General features: G+C 44.5%; 22 non-coding genes across 22 annotated transcripts; all 22 read right to left on the bottom strand.

Annotated features, from left to right (window-relative positions):
- Nucleotides 1-196: 196 nt before the first annotated feature.
- Nucleotides 197-303, bottom strand: LOC137085925 (U6 spliceosomal RNA). The gene has a single exon (XR_010907475.1). It is a non-coding gene; the product is annotated as a U6 spliceosomal RNA (small nuclear RNA).
- Nucleotides 304-822: 519 nt separating this feature from the next.
- LOC137085877 (U6 spliceosomal RNA) lies at nt 823-929 on the bottom strand. The gene has a single exon (XR_010907430.1). It is a non-coding gene; the product is annotated as a U6 spliceosomal RNA (small nuclear RNA).
- A 519-nt stretch (nt 930-1,448) lies between these two features.
- On the bottom strand, nt 1,449-1,555 carry LOC137085710 (U6 spliceosomal RNA). The gene has a single exon (XR_010907269.1). It is a non-coding gene; the product is annotated as a U6 spliceosomal RNA (small nuclear RNA).
- Nucleotides 1,556-2,074: 519 nt separating this feature from the next.
- On the bottom strand, nt 2,075-2,181 carry LOC137085709 (U6 spliceosomal RNA). The gene has a single exon (XR_010907268.1). It is a non-coding gene; the product is annotated as a U6 spliceosomal RNA (small nuclear RNA).
- Nucleotides 2,182-2,699: 518 nt separating this feature from the next.
- On the bottom strand, nt 2,700-2,806 carry LOC137085892 (U6 spliceosomal RNA). Its single transcript, XR_010907445.1, has one exon. It is a non-coding gene; the product is annotated as a U6 spliceosomal RNA (small nuclear RNA).
- A 519-nt stretch (nt 2,807-3,325) lies between these two features.
- Nucleotides 3,326-3,431, bottom strand: LOC137085425 (U6 spliceosomal RNA). The gene has a single exon (XR_010907017.1). It is a non-coding gene; the product is annotated as a U6 spliceosomal RNA (small nuclear RNA).
- A 519-nt stretch (nt 3,432-3,950) lies between these two features.
- Nucleotides 3,951-4,057, bottom strand: LOC137085708 (U6 spliceosomal RNA). Its single transcript, XR_010907267.1, has one exon. It is a non-coding gene; the product is annotated as a U6 spliceosomal RNA (small nuclear RNA).
- A 507-nt stretch (nt 4,058-4,564) lies between these two features.
- LOC137085876 (U6 spliceosomal RNA) lies at nt 4,565-4,671 on the bottom strand. The gene has a single exon (XR_010907429.1). It is a non-coding gene; the product is annotated as a U6 spliceosomal RNA (small nuclear RNA).
- A 519-nt stretch (nt 4,672-5,190) lies between these two features.
- LOC137085706 (U6 spliceosomal RNA) lies at nt 5,191-5,297 on the bottom strand. The gene has a single exon (XR_010907266.1). It is a non-coding gene; the product is annotated as a U6 spliceosomal RNA (small nuclear RNA).
- Nucleotides 5,298-5,816: 519 nt separating this feature from the next.
- Nucleotides 5,817-5,923, bottom strand: LOC137085705 (U6 spliceosomal RNA). The gene has a single exon (XR_010907265.1). It is a non-coding gene; the product is annotated as a U6 spliceosomal RNA (small nuclear RNA).
- A 518-nt stretch (nt 5,924-6,441) lies between these two features.
- LOC137085891 (U6 spliceosomal RNA) lies at nt 6,442-6,548 on the bottom strand. Its single transcript, XR_010907444.1, has one exon. It is a non-coding gene; the product is annotated as a U6 spliceosomal RNA (small nuclear RNA).
- A 519-nt stretch (nt 6,549-7,067) lies between these two features.
- LOC137085424 (U6 spliceosomal RNA) lies at nt 7,068-7,173 on the bottom strand. Its single transcript, XR_010907016.1, has one exon. It is a non-coding gene; the product is annotated as a U6 spliceosomal RNA (small nuclear RNA).
- A 518-nt stretch (nt 7,174-7,691) lies between these two features.
- LOC137085704 (U6 spliceosomal RNA) lies at nt 7,692-7,798 on the bottom strand. Its single transcript, XR_010907264.1, has one exon. It is a non-coding gene; the product is annotated as a U6 spliceosomal RNA (small nuclear RNA).
- A 507-nt stretch (nt 7,799-8,305) lies between these two features.
- Nucleotides 8,306-8,412, bottom strand: LOC137085421 (U6 spliceosomal RNA). The gene has a single exon (XR_010907013.1). It is a non-coding gene; the product is annotated as a U6 spliceosomal RNA (small nuclear RNA).
- Nucleotides 8,413-8,931: 519 nt separating this feature from the next.
- LOC137085703 (U6 spliceosomal RNA) lies at nt 8,932-9,038 on the bottom strand. The gene has a single exon (XR_010907263.1). It is a non-coding gene; the product is annotated as a U6 spliceosomal RNA (small nuclear RNA).
- Nucleotides 9,039-9,556: 518 nt separating this feature from the next.
- On the bottom strand, nt 9,557-9,663 carry LOC137085702 (U6 spliceosomal RNA). The gene has a single exon (XR_010907262.1). It is a non-coding gene; the product is annotated as a U6 spliceosomal RNA (small nuclear RNA).
- Nucleotides 9,664-10,182: 519 nt separating this feature from the next.
- On the bottom strand, nt 10,183-10,289 carry LOC137085701 (U6 spliceosomal RNA). Its single transcript, XR_010907261.1, has one exon. It is a non-coding gene; the product is annotated as a U6 spliceosomal RNA (small nuclear RNA).
- Nucleotides 10,290-10,808: 519 nt separating this feature from the next.
- Nucleotides 10,809-10,915, bottom strand: LOC137085700 (U6 spliceosomal RNA). Its single transcript, XR_010907260.1, has one exon. It is a non-coding gene; the product is annotated as a U6 spliceosomal RNA (small nuclear RNA).
- A 518-nt stretch (nt 10,916-11,433) lies between these two features.
- On the bottom strand, nt 11,434-11,540 carry LOC137085699 (U6 spliceosomal RNA). The gene has a single exon (XR_010907259.1). It is a non-coding gene; the product is annotated as a U6 spliceosomal RNA (small nuclear RNA).
- Nucleotides 11,541-12,047: 507 nt separating this feature from the next.
- LOC137085420 (U6 spliceosomal RNA) lies at nt 12,048-12,154 on the bottom strand. Its single transcript, XR_010907012.1, has one exon. It is a non-coding gene; the product is annotated as a U6 spliceosomal RNA (small nuclear RNA).
- A 519-nt stretch (nt 12,155-12,673) lies between these two features.
- Nucleotides 12,674-12,780, bottom strand: LOC137085698 (U6 spliceosomal RNA). Its single transcript, XR_010907258.1, has one exon. It is a non-coding gene; the product is annotated as a U6 spliceosomal RNA (small nuclear RNA).
- Nucleotides 12,781-13,298: 518 nt separating this feature from the next.
- LOC137085697 (U6 spliceosomal RNA) lies at nt 13,299-13,405 on the bottom strand. Its single transcript, XR_010907257.1, has one exon. It is a non-coding gene; the product is annotated as a U6 spliceosomal RNA (small nuclear RNA).
- Nucleotides 13,406-13,538: the final 133 nt, after the last annotated feature.

Raw genomic sequence — 13,538 nt, 5'->3', positions numbered from 1 at the left:
GATGTCTTTGTCAAGGGAGTATAAACTCGATGTAACTGGACACGATATGCAGCAGGAGGAGTTGATCCTATGGAGATCTTGAGGCAGTGAAGAACTTGACAGAATTTTCCTGATTTGGAAGAGAACACAAACGAAAATAAAGAGTGGCAGGAGGGGATGCTTTTAGACCTGTGAAGCAGGCCTTGATCACAGCTGCATAAACACGGAGCGCTTCACGGATTTGCGTGTCATCCTTTCGCAGGGGCCATGCTAATCTTCTCTGTATCGATCCAATTTTAGTATATGTGCTGCCTTAGCAAGCACAACTTTGCTGGCCGCTCAAAGCATATGTAGCCCTCAGGTCCCAGCAAGCTCTCACCAAGGTGGTAAGGCCCAGCAAACTATCTCGCCACTGTATACCTTATTGCACACACTGATATATGCAACAGCTCAATAATTTTAGGGAAAGGGTATGTTAAAGCTTCATTGTTCACATATGGCCTAATTCCACCATGATATCATAGAGCATCTGCTGAAAGAAGGGTGTTGTCAGACTTATCGATGGTACCAGTGTACAAGCACTGAAGAAGGCGTGGCCTCTACGTTTTCGTGAGAAAAAAAGTTGGCAGAAAGACGAAACATCCTTTGATGTCTTTGTCAAGGGAGTATAAACTCGATGTAACTGGACACGATATGCAGCAGGAGGAGTTGATCCTATGGAGATCTTGAGGCAGTGAAGGACTTGACAGAATTTTCCTGATTTGGAAGAGAACACAAACGAAAATAAAGAGTGGCAGGAGGGGATGCTTTTAGACCTGTGAAGCAGGCCTTGATCACAGCTGCATAAATATGGAGCGCTTCACGGATTTGCATGTCATCCTTTCGCAGGGGCCATGCTAATCTTCTCTGTATCGATCCAATTTTAGTATATGTGCTGCCTTAGCAAGCACAAGTTTGCTGGCCGCTCAAGGCATATGTACACCTCAGGTCCCAGCAAGCTCTCACCAAGGTGGTAAGGCCCAGCAAACTATCTCGACACTGTATACCTTATTGCACACACTGATATATGCAACAGCTCAATCATTTTAGGGAAAGGGTATGTTAAAGATTCATTGTTCACATATGGCCTAATTCCACCATGATATCATAGAGCATCTGCTGAAAGAAGGGTGTTGTCAGACTTATCGATGGTACCAGTGTACAAGCACTGAAGAAGGCGTGGCCTCTACGTTTTCGTGAGAAAAAGAGTTGGCAGAAAGACGAAACATCCTTTGATGTCTTTGTCAAGGGAGTATAAACTCGATGTAACTGGACACGATATGCAGCAGGAGGAGTTGATCCTATGGAGATCTTGAGGCAGTGAAGGACTTGACAGAATTTTCCTGATTTGGAAGAGAACACAAACGAAAATAAAGAGTGGCAGGAGGGGATGCTTTTAGACCTGTGAAGCAGGCCTTGATCACAGCTGCATAAATATGGAGCGCTTCACGGATTTGCGTGTCATCCTTTCGCAGGGGCCATGCTAATCTTCTCTGTATCGATCCAATTTTAGTATATGTGCTGCCTTAGCAAGCACAAGTTTGCTGGCCGCTCAAGGCATATGTACACCTCAGGTCCCAGCAAGCTCTCACCAAGGTGGTAAGGCCCAGCAAACTATCTCGACACTGTATACCTTATTGCACACACTGATATATGCAACAGCTCAATAATTTTAGGGAAAGGGTATGTTAAAGCTTCATTGTTCACATATGGCCTAATTCCACCATGATATCATAGAGCATCTGCTGAAAGAAGGGTGTTGTCAGACTTATCGATGGTACCAGTGTACAAGCACTGAAGAAGGCGTGGCCTCTACGTTTTCGTGAGAAAAAAAGTGGGCAGAAAGACGAAACATCATTTGATGTCTTTGTCAAGGGAGTATAAAATCGATGTAACTGGACACGATATGCAGCAGGAGGAGTTGATCCTATGGAGATCTTGAGGCAGTGAAGAACTTGACAGAATTTTCCTGATTTGGAAGAGAACACAAACGAAAATAAAGAGTGGCAGGAGGGGATGCTTTTAGACCTGTGAAGCAGGCCTTGATCACAGCTGCATAAATATGGAGCGCTTCACGGATTTGCGTGTCATCCTTTCGCAGGGGCCATGCTAATCTTCTCTGTATCGATCCAATTTTAGTATATGTGCTGCCTTAGCAAGCACAAGTTTGCTGGCCGCTCAAGGCATATATACCCCTCAGGTCCCAATAAGCTCTCACCAAGGTGGTAAGGCCCAGCAAACTATCTCGCCACTATATACCTTATTGCACACACTGATATATGCAAAAGCTCAATAATTTTAGGGAAAGGGTATGTTAAAGCTTCCTTGTTGACATATGGCCTAATTCCACCATGATATCTTAGAGCATCTGCTGAAAGAAGGGTGTTGCCAGACTTATCGATGGTACCAGTGTACAAGCACTGAAGAAGGCGTGGCCTCTACATTTCGTGAGAAAAAAAGTTGGCAGAAAGACGAAACATCCTTTGATGTCTTTGTCAAGGGAGTATAAACTCGATGTAACTGGACACGATATGCAGCAGGAGGAGTTGATCCTATGGAGATCTTGAGGCAGTGAAGAACTTGACAGAATTTTCCTGATTTGGAAGAGAACACAAACGAAAATAAAGAGTGGCAGGAGGGGATGCATTTAGACCTGTGAAGCAGGCCTTGATCACAGCTGCATAAATATGGAGCGCTTCACGGATTTGCGTGTCATCCTTTCGCAGGGGCCATGCTAATCTTCTCTGTATCAATCCAATTTTAGTATATGTGCTGCCTTAGCAAGCACAAGTTTGCTGGCCGCTCAAGGCATATGTAGCCCTCAGGTCCCAGCAAGCTCTCACCAAGGTGGTAAGGCCCAGCAAACTATCTCGCCACTGTATACCTTATTGCACACACTGATATATGCAACAGCTCAATAATTTTAGGGAAAGGGTATGTTAAGGATTCATTGTTCACATATGGCCTAATTCCACCATGATATCATAGAGCATCTGCTGAAAGAAGGGTGTTGTCAGACTTATCGATGGTACCAGTGTACAAGCACTGAAGAAGGCGTGGCCTCTACGTTTTCGTGAGAAAAAAAGTGGGCAGAAAGACGAAACATCATTTGATGTCTTTGTCAAGGGAGTATAAACTCGATGTAACTGGACACGATATGCAGCAGGAGGAGTTGATCCTATGGAGATCTTGAGGCAGTGAAGAACTTGACAGAATTTTCCTGATTTGGAAGAGAACACAAACGAAAATAAAGAGTGGCAGGAGGGGATGCTTTTAGACCTGTGAAGCAGGCCTTGATCACAGCTGCATAAATATGGAGCGCTTCACGGATTTGTGTGTCATCCTTTCGCAGGGGCCATGCTAATCTTCTCTGTATCGATCCAATTTAGTATATGTGCTGCCTTAGCAAGCACAACTTTGCTGGCCGCTCAAGGCATATGTAGCCCTCAGGTCCCAGCAAGCTCTCACCAAGGTGGTAAGGCCCAGCAAACTATCTCGCCACTGTATACCTTATTGCACACACTGATATATGCAACAGCTCAATCATTTTAGGGAAAGGGTATGTTAAAGCTTCATTGTTCACATATGGCCTAATTCCACCATGATATCATAGAGCATCTGCTGAAAGAAGGGTGTTGTCAGACTTATCGATGGTACCAGTGTACAAGCACTGAAGAAGGCGTGGCCTCTACGTTTTCGTGAGAAAAAGAGTTGGCAGAAAGACGAAACATCCTTTGATGTCTTTGTCAAGGGAGTATAAACTCGATGTAACTGGACACGATCTGCAGCAGGAGGAGTTGATCCTATGGAGATCTTGAGGCAGTGAAGGACTTGACAGAATTTTCCTGATTTGGAAGAGAACACAAACGAAAATAAAGAGTGGCAGGAGGGGATGCTTTTAGACCTGTGAAGCAGGCCTTGATCACAGCTGCATAAATATGGAGCGCTTCACGGATTTGCGTGTCATCCTTTCGCAGGGGCCATGCTAATCTTCTCTGTATCGATCCAATTTTAGTATATGTGCTGCCTTAGCAAGCACAAGTTTGCTGGCCGCTCAAGGCATATGTACACCTCAGGTCCCAGCAAGCTCTCACCAAGGTGCAAACTATCTCGACACTGTATACCTTATTGCACACACTGATATATGCAACAGCTCAATCATTTTAGGGAAAGGGTATGTTAAAGCTTCATTGTTCACATATGGCCTAATTCCACCATGATATCATAGAGCATCTGCTGAAAGAAGGGTGTTGTCAGACTTATCGATGGTACCAGTGTAAAGCACTGAAGAAGGCGTGGCCTCTATGTTTTCGTGAGAAAAAAAGTGGGCAGAAAGACGAAACATCATTTGATGTCTTTGTCAAGGGAGTATAAACTCGATGTAACTGGACACGATATGCAGCAGGAGGAGTTGATCCTATGGAGATCTTGAGGCAGTGAAGGACTTGACAGAATTTTCCTGATTTGGAAGAGAACACAAACGAAAATAAAGAGTGGCAGGAGGGGATGCTTTTAGACCTGTGAAGCAGGCCTTGATCACAGCTGCATAAATATGGAGCGCTTCACGGATTTGCATGTCATCCTTTCGCAGGGGCCATGCTAATCTTCTCTGTATCGATCCAATTTTAGTATATGTGCTGCCTTAGCAAGCACAAGTTTGCTGGCCGCTCAAGGCATATGTACACCTCAGGTCCCAGCAAGCTCTCACCAAGGTGGTAAGGCCCAGCAAACTATCTCGACACTGTATACCTTATTGCACACACTGATATATGCAACAGCTCAATCATTTTAGGGAAAGGGTATGTTAAAGATTCATTGTTCACATATGGCCTAATTCCACCATGATATCATAGAGCATCTGCTGAAAGAAGGGTGTTGTCAGACTTATCGATGGTACCAGTGTACAAGCACTGAAGAAGGCGTGGCCTCTACGTTTTCGTGAGAAAAAGAGTTGGCAGAAAGACGAAACATCCTTTGATGTCTTTGTCAAGGGAGTATAAACTCGATGTAACTGGACACGATATGCAGCAGGAGGAGTTGATCCTATGGAGATCTTGAGGCAGTGAAGGACTTGACAGAATTTTCCTGATTTGGAAGAGAACACAAACGAAAATAAAGAGTGGCAGGAGGGGATGCTTTTAGACCTGTGAAGCAGGCCTTGATCACAGCTGCATAAATATGGAGCGCTTCACGGATTTGCGTGTCATCCTTTCGCAGGGGCCATGCTAATCTTCTCTGTATCGATCCAATTTTAGTATATGTGCTGCCTTAGCAAGCACAAGTTTGCTGGCCGCTCAAGGCATATGTACACCTCAGGTCCCAGCAAGCTCTCACCAAGGTGGTAAGGCCCAGCAAACTATCTCGACACTGTATACCTTATTGCACACACTGATATATGCAACAGCTCAATAATTTTAGGGAAAGGGTATGTTAAAGCTTCATTGTTCACATATGGCCTAATTCCACCATGATATCATAGAGCATCTGCTGAAAGAAGGGTGTTGTCAGACTTATCGATGGTACCAGTGTACAAGCACTGAAGAAGGCGTGGCCTCTACGTTTTCGTGAGAAAAAAAGTGGGCAGAAAGACGAAACATCATTTGATGTCTTTGTCAAGGGAGTATAAACTCGATGTAACTGGACACGATATGCAGCAGGAGGAGTTGATCCTATGGAGATCTTGAGGCAGTGAAGAACTTGACAGAATTTTCCTGATTTGGAAGAGAACACAAACGAAAATAAAGAGTGGCAGGAGGGGATGCTTTTAGACCTGTGAAGCAGGCCTTGATCACAGCTGCATAAATATGGAGCGCTTCACGGATTTGCGTGTCATCCTTTCGCAGGGGCCATGCTAATCTTCTCTGTATCGATCCAATTTTAGTATATGTGCTGCCTTAGCAAGCACAAGTTTGCTGGCCGCTCAAGGCATATATACCCCTCAGGTCCCAATAAGCTCTCACCAAGGTGGTAAGGCCCAGCAAACTATCTCGCCACTATATACCTTATTGCACACACTGATATATGCAAAAGCTCAATAATTTTAGGGAAAGGGTATGTTAAAGCTTCCTTGTTGACATATGGCCTAATTCCACCATGATATCTTAGAGCATCTGCTGAAAGAAGGGTGTTGCCAGACTTATCGATGGTACCAGTGTACAAGCACTGAAGAAGGCGTGGCCTCTACATTTCGTGAGAAAAAAAGTTGGCAGAAAGACGAAACATCCTTTGATGTCTTTGTCAAGGGAGTATAAACTCGATGTAACTGGACACGATATGCAGCAGGAGGAGTTGATCCTATGGAGATCTTGAGGCAGTGAAGAACTTGACAGAATTTTCCTGATTTGGAAGAGAACACAAACGAAAATAAAGAGTGGCAGGAGGGGATGCATTTAGACCTGTGAAGCAGGCCTTGATCACAGCTGCATAAATATGGAGCGCTTCACGGATTTGCGTGTCATCCTTTCGCAGGGGCCATGCTAATCTTCTCTGTATCAATCCAATTTTAGTATATGTGCTGCCTTAGCAAGCACAAGTTTGCTGGCCGCTCAAGGCATATGTAGCCCTCAGGTCCCAGCAAGCTCTCACCAAGGTGGTAAGGCCCAGCAAACTATCTCGCCACTGTATACCTTATTGCACACACTGATATATGCAACAGCTCAATAATTTTAGGGAAAGGGTATGTTAAGGATTCATTGTTCACATATGGCCTAATTCCACCATGATATCATAGAGCATCTGCTGAAAGAAGGGTGTTGTCAGACTTATCGATGGTACCAGTGTACAAGCACTGAAGAAGGCGTGGCCTCTACGTTTTCGTGAGAAAAAAAGTGGGCAGAAAGACGAAACATCATTTGATGTCTTTGTCAAGGGAGTATAAACTCGATGTAACTGGACACGATATGCAGCAGGAGGAGTTGATCCTATGGAGATCTTGAGGCAGTGAAGAACTTGACAGAATTTTCCTGATTTGGAAGAGAACACAAACGAAAATAAAGAGTGGCAGGAGGGGATGCTTTTAGACCTGTGAAGCAGGCCTTGATCACAGCTGCATAAATATGGAGCGCTTCACGGATTTGTGTGTCATCCTTTCGCAGGGGCCATGCTAATCTTCTCTGTATCGATCCAATTTAGTATATGTGCTGCCTTAGCAAGCACAACTTTGCTGGCCGCTCAAGGCATATGTAGCCCTCAGGTCCCAGCAAGCTCTCACCAAGGTGGTAAGGCCCAGCAAACTATCTCGCCACTGTATACCTTATTGCACACACTGATATATGCAACAGCTCAATCATTTTAGGGAAAGGGTATGTTAAAGCTTCATTGTTCACATATGGCCTAATTCCACCATGATATCATAGAGCATCTGCTGAAAGAAGGGTGTTGTCAGACTTATCGATGGTACCAGTGTACAAGCACTGAAGAAGGCGTGGCCTCTACGTTTTCGTGAGAAAAAAGTTGGCAGAAAGACGAAACATCCTTTGATGTCTTTGTCAAGGGAATATAAACTTGATGTAACTGGACACGATATGCAGCAGGAGGAGTTGATCCTATGGAGATCTTGAGGCAGTGAAGGACTTGACAGAATTTTCCTGATTTGGAAGAGAACACAAACGAAAATAAAGAGTGGCAGGAGGGGATGCTTTTAGACCTGTGAAGCAGGCCTTGATCACAGCTGCATAAATATGGAGCGCTTCACGGATTTGCGTGTCATCCTTTCGCAGGGGCCATGCTAATCTTCTCTGTATCGATCCAATTTTAGTATATGTGCTGCCTTAGCAAGCACAAGTTTGCTGGCCGCTCAAGGCATATGTACACCTCAGGTCCCAGCAAGCTCTCACCAAGGTGCAAACTATCTCGACACTGTATACCTTATTGCACACACTGATATATGCAACAGCTCAATCATTTTAGGGAAAGGGTATGTTAAAGCTTCATTGTTCACATATGGCCTAATTCCACCATGATATCATAGAGCATCTGCTGAAAGAAGGGTGTTGTCAGACTTATCGATGGTACCAGTGTAAAGCACTGAAGAAGGCGTGGCCTCTATGTTTTCGTGAGAAAAAAAGTGGGCAGAAAGACGAAACATCATTTGATGTCTTTGTCAAGGGAGTATAAACTCGATGTAACTGGACACGATATGCAGCAGGAGGAGTTGATCCTATGGAGATCTTGAGGCAGTGAAGAACTTGACAGAATTTTCCTGATTTGGAAGAGAACACAAACGAAAATAAAGAGTGGCAGGAGGGGATGCTTTTAGACCTGTGAAGCAGGCCTTGATCACAGCTGCATAAATATGGAGCGCTTCACGGATTTGCGTGTCTTTCTTTCGCAGGGGCCATGCTAATCTTCTCTGTATCGATCCAATTTTAGTATATGTGCTGCCTTAGCAAGCACAAGTTTGCCGGCCGCTCAAGGCATATGTACACCTCAGGTCCCAGCAAGCTCTCACCAAGGTGGTAAGGCCCAGCAAACTATCTCGACACTGTATATCTTATTGCACACACTGATATATGCAACAGCTCAATAATTTTAGGGAAAGGGTATGTTAAAGCTTCATTGTTCACATATGGCCTAATTCCACCATGATATCATAGAGCATCTGCTGAAAGAAGGGTGTTGTCAGACTTATCGATGGTACCAGTGTACAAGCACTGAAGAAGGCGTGGCCTCTACGTTTTCGTGAGAAAAAAAGTGGGCAGAAAGACGAAACATCATTTGATGTCTTTGTCAAGGGAGTATAAACTCGATGTAACTGGACACGATATGCAGCAGGAGGAGTTGATCCTATGGAGATCTTGAGGCAGTGAAGAACTTGACAGAATTTTCCTGATTTGGAAGAGAACACAAACGAAAATAAAGAGTGGCAGGAGGGGATGCTTTTAGACCTGTGAAGCAGGCCTTGATCACAGCTGCATAAATATGGAGCGCTTCACGGATTTGCGTGTCATCCTTTCGCAGGGGCCATGCTAATCTTCTCTGTATCGATCCAATTTTAGTATATGTGCTGCCTTAGCAAGCACAAGTTTGCTGGCCGCTCAAGGCATATATACCCCTCAGGTCCCAATAAGCTCTCACCAAGGTGGTAAGGCCCAGCAAACTATCTCGCCACTATATACCTTATTGCACACACTGATATATGCAAAAGCTCAATAATTTTAGGGAAAGGGTATGTTAAAGCTTCCTTGTTGACATATGGCCTAATTCCACCATGATATCATAGAGCATCTGCTGAAAGAAGGGTGTTGCCAGACTTATCGATGGTACCAGTGTACAAGCACTGAAGAAGGCGTGGCCTCTACATTTCGTGAGAAAAAAAGTTGGCAGAAAGACGAAACATCCTTTGATGTCTTTGTCAAGGGAGTATAAACTCGATGTAACTGGACACGATATGCAGCAGGAGGAGTTGATCCTATGGAGATCTTGAGGCAGTGAAGAACTTGACAGAATTTTCCTGATTTGGAAGAGAACACAAACGAAAATAAAGAGTGGCAGGAGGGGATGCATTTAGACCTGTGAAGCAGGCCTTGATCACAGCTGCATAAATATGGAGCGCTTCACGGATTTGCGTGTCATCCTTTCGCAGGGGCCATGCTAATCTTCTCTGTATCGATCCAATTTTAGTATATGTGCTGCCTTAGCAAGCACAAGTTTGCTGGCCGCTCAAGGCATATGTACACCTCAGGTCCCAGCAAGCTCTCACCAAGGTGGTAAGGCCCAGCAAACTATCTCGACACTGTATACCTTATTGCACACACTGATATATGCAACAGCTCAATCATTTTAGGGAAAGGGTATGTTAAAGATTCATTGTTCACATATGGCCTAATTCCACCATGATATCATAGAGCATCTGCTGAAAGAAGGGTGTTGTCAGACTTATCGATGATACCAGTGTACAAGCACTGAAGAAGGCGTGGCCTCTACGTTTTCGTGAGAAAAAGAGTTGGCAGAAAGACGAAACATCCTTTGATGTCTTTGTCAAGGGAGTATAAACTCGATGTAACTGGACACGATATGCAGCAGGAGGAGTTGATCCTATGGAGATCTTGAGGCAGTGAAGGACTTGACAGAATTTTCCTGATTTGGAAGAGAACACAAACGAAAATAAAGAGTGGCAGGAGGGGATGCTTTTAGACCTGTGAAGCAGGCCTTGATCACAGCTGCATAAATATGGAGCGCTTCACGGATTTGCGTGTCATCCTTTCGCAGGGGCCATGCTAATCTTCTCTGTATCGATCCAATTTTAGTATATGTGCTGCCTTAGCAAGCACAAGTTTGCTGGCCGCTCAAGGCATATGTAGCCCTCAGGTCCCAGCAAGCTCTCACCAAGGTGGTAAGGCCCAGCAAACTATCTCGCCACTGTATACCTTATTGCACACACTGATATATGCAACAGCTCAATAATTTTAGGGAAAGGGTATGTTAAAGCTTCATTGTTCACATATGGCCTAATTCCACCATGATATCATAGAGCATCTGCTGAAAGAAGGGTGTTGTCAGACTTATCGATGGTACCAGTGTACAAGCACTGAAGAAGGCGTGGCCTCTACGTTTTCGTGAGAAAAAGAGTTGGCAGAAAGACGAAACATCCTTTGATGTCTTTGTCAAGGGAGTATAAACTCGATGTAACTGGACACGATATGCAGCAGGAGGAGTTGATCCTATGGAGATCTTGAGGCAGTGAAGGACTTGACAGAATTTTCCTGATTTGGAAGAGAACACAAACGAAAATAAAGAGTGGCAGGAGGGGATGCTTTTAGACCTGTGAAGCAGGCCTTGATCACAGCTGCATAAATATGGAGCGCTTCACGGATTTGCGTGTCATCCTTTCGCAGGGGCCATGCTAATCTTCTCTGTATCGATCCAATTTTAGTATATGTGCTGCCTTAGCAAGCACAAGTTTGCTGGCCGCTCAAGGCATATGTACACCTCAGGTCCCAGCAAGCTCTCACCAAGGTGGTAAGGCCCAGCAAACTATCTTGCCACTGTATACCTTATTGCACACACTGATATATGCAACAGCTCAATAATTTTAGGGAAAGGGTATGTTAAAGCTTCATTGTTCACATATGGCCTAATTCCACCATGATATCATAGAGCATCTGCTGAAAGAAGGGTGTTGTCAGACTTATCGATGGTACCAGTGTACAAGCACTGAAGAAGGCGTGGCCTCTACGTTTTCGTGAGAAAAAAGTTGGCAGAAAGACGAAACATCCTTTGATGTCTTTGTCAAGGGAATATAAACTTGATGTAACTGGACACGATATGCAGCAGGAGGAGTTGATCCTATGGAGATCTTGAGGCAGTGAAGGACTTGACAGAATTTTCCTGATTTGGAAGAGAACACAAACGAAAATAAAGAGTGGCAGGAGGGGATGCTTTTAGACCTGTGAAGCAGGCCTTGATCACAGCTGCATAAATATGGAGCGCTTCACGGATTTGCGTGTCATCCTTTCGCAGGGGCCATGCTAATCTTCTCTGTATCGATCCAATTTTAGTATATGTGCTGCCTTAGCAAGCACAAGTTTGCTGGCCGCTCAAGGCATATGTACACCTCAGGTCCCAGCAAGCTCTCACCAAGGTGCAAACTATCTCGACACTGTATACCTTATTGCACACACTGATATATGCAACAGCTCAATCATTTTAGGGAAAGGGTATGTTAAAGCTTCATTGTTCACATATGGCCTAATTCCACCATGATATCATAGAGCATCTGCTGAAAGAAGGGTGTTGTCAGACTTATCGATGGTACCAGTGTAAAGCACTGAAGAAGGCGTGGCCTCTATGTTTTCGTGAGAAAAAAAGTGGGCAGAAAGACGAAACATCATTTGATGTCTTTGTCAAGGGAGTATAAACTCGATGTAACTGGACACGATATGCAGCAGGAGGAGTTGATCCTATGGAGATCTTGAGGCAGTGAAGAACTTGACAGAATTTTCCTGATTTGGAAGAGAACACAAACGAAAATAAAGAGTGGCAGGAGGGGATGCTTTTAGACCTGTGAAGCAGGCCTTGATCACAGCTGCATAAATATGGAGCGCTTCACGGATTTGCGTGTCTTTCTTTCGCAGGGGCCATGCTAATCTTCTCTGTATCGATCCAATTTTAGTATATGTGCTGCCTTAGCAAGCACAAGTTTGCCGGCCGCTCAAGGCATATGTACACCTCAGGTCCCAGCAAGCTCTCACCAAGGTGGTAAGGCCCAGCAAACTATCTCGACACTGTATATCTTATTGCACACACTGATATATGCAACAGCTCAATAATTTTAGGGAAAGGGTATGTTAAAGCTTCATTGTTCACATATGGCCTAATTCCACCATGATATCATAGAGCATCTGCTGAAAGAAGGGTGTTGTCAGACTTATCGATGGTACCAGTGTACAAGCACTGAAGAAGGCGTGGCCTCTACGTTTTCGTGAGAAAAAAAGTGGGCAGAAAGACGAAACATCATTTGATGTCTTTGTCAAGGGAGTATAAACTCGATGTAACTGGACACGATATGCAGCAGGAGGAGTTGATCCTATGGAGATCTTGAGGCAGTGAAGAACTTGACAGAATTTTCCTGATTTGGAAGAGAACACAAACGAAAATAAAGAGTGGCAGGAGGGGATGCTTTTAGACCTGTGAAGCAGGCCTTGATCACAGCTGCATAAATATGGAGCGCTTCACGGATTTGCGTGTCATCCTTTCGCAGGGGCCATGCTAATCTTCTCTGTATCGATCCAATTTTAGTATATGTGCTGCCTTAGCAAGCACAAGTTTGCTGGCCGCTCAAGGCATATATACCCCTCAGGTCCCAATAAGCTCTCACCAAGGTGGTAAGGCCCAGCAAACTATCTCGCCACTATATACCTTATTGCACACACTGATATATGCAAAAGCTCAATAATTTTAGGGAAAGGGTATGTTAAAGCTTCCTTGTTGACATATGGCCTAATTCCACCATGATATCATAGAGCATCTGCTGAAAGAAGGGTGTTGCCAGACTTATCGATGGTACCAGTGTACAAGCACTGAAGAAGGCGTGGCCTCTACATTTCGTGAGAAAAAAAGTTGGCAGAAAGACGAAACATCCTTTGATGTCTTTGTCAAGGGAGTATAAACTCGATGTAACTGGACACGATATGCAGCAGGAGGAGTTGATCCTATGGAGATCTTGAGGCAGTGAAGAACTTGACAGAATTTTCCTGATTTGGAAGAGAACACAAACGAAAATAAAGAGTGGCAGGAGGGGATGCATTTAGACCTGTGAAGCAGGCCTTGATCACAGCTGCATAAATATGGAGCGCTTCACGGATTTGCGTGTCATCCTTTCGCAGGGGCCATGCTAATCTTCTCTGTATCGATCCAATTTTAGTATATGTGCTGCCTTAGCAAGCACAAGTTTGCTGGCCGCTCAAGGCATATGTACACCTCAGGTCCCAGCAAGCTCTCACCAAGGTGGTAAGGCCCAGCAAACTATCTCGACACTGTATACCTTATTGCACACACTGATATATGCAACAGCTCAATCA

Source organism: Pseudorasbora parva, chromosome 8 (assembly GCF_024679245.1).
Source record: "Pseudorasbora parva isolate DD20220531a chromosome 8, ASM2467924v1, whole genome shotgun sequence".
Lineage (NCBI taxonomy): Eukaryota > Metazoa > Chordata > Actinopteri > Cypriniformes > Gobionidae > Pseudorasbora > Pseudorasbora parva.
This window is presented reverse-complemented; position numbering and strand designations above follow the sequence as displayed.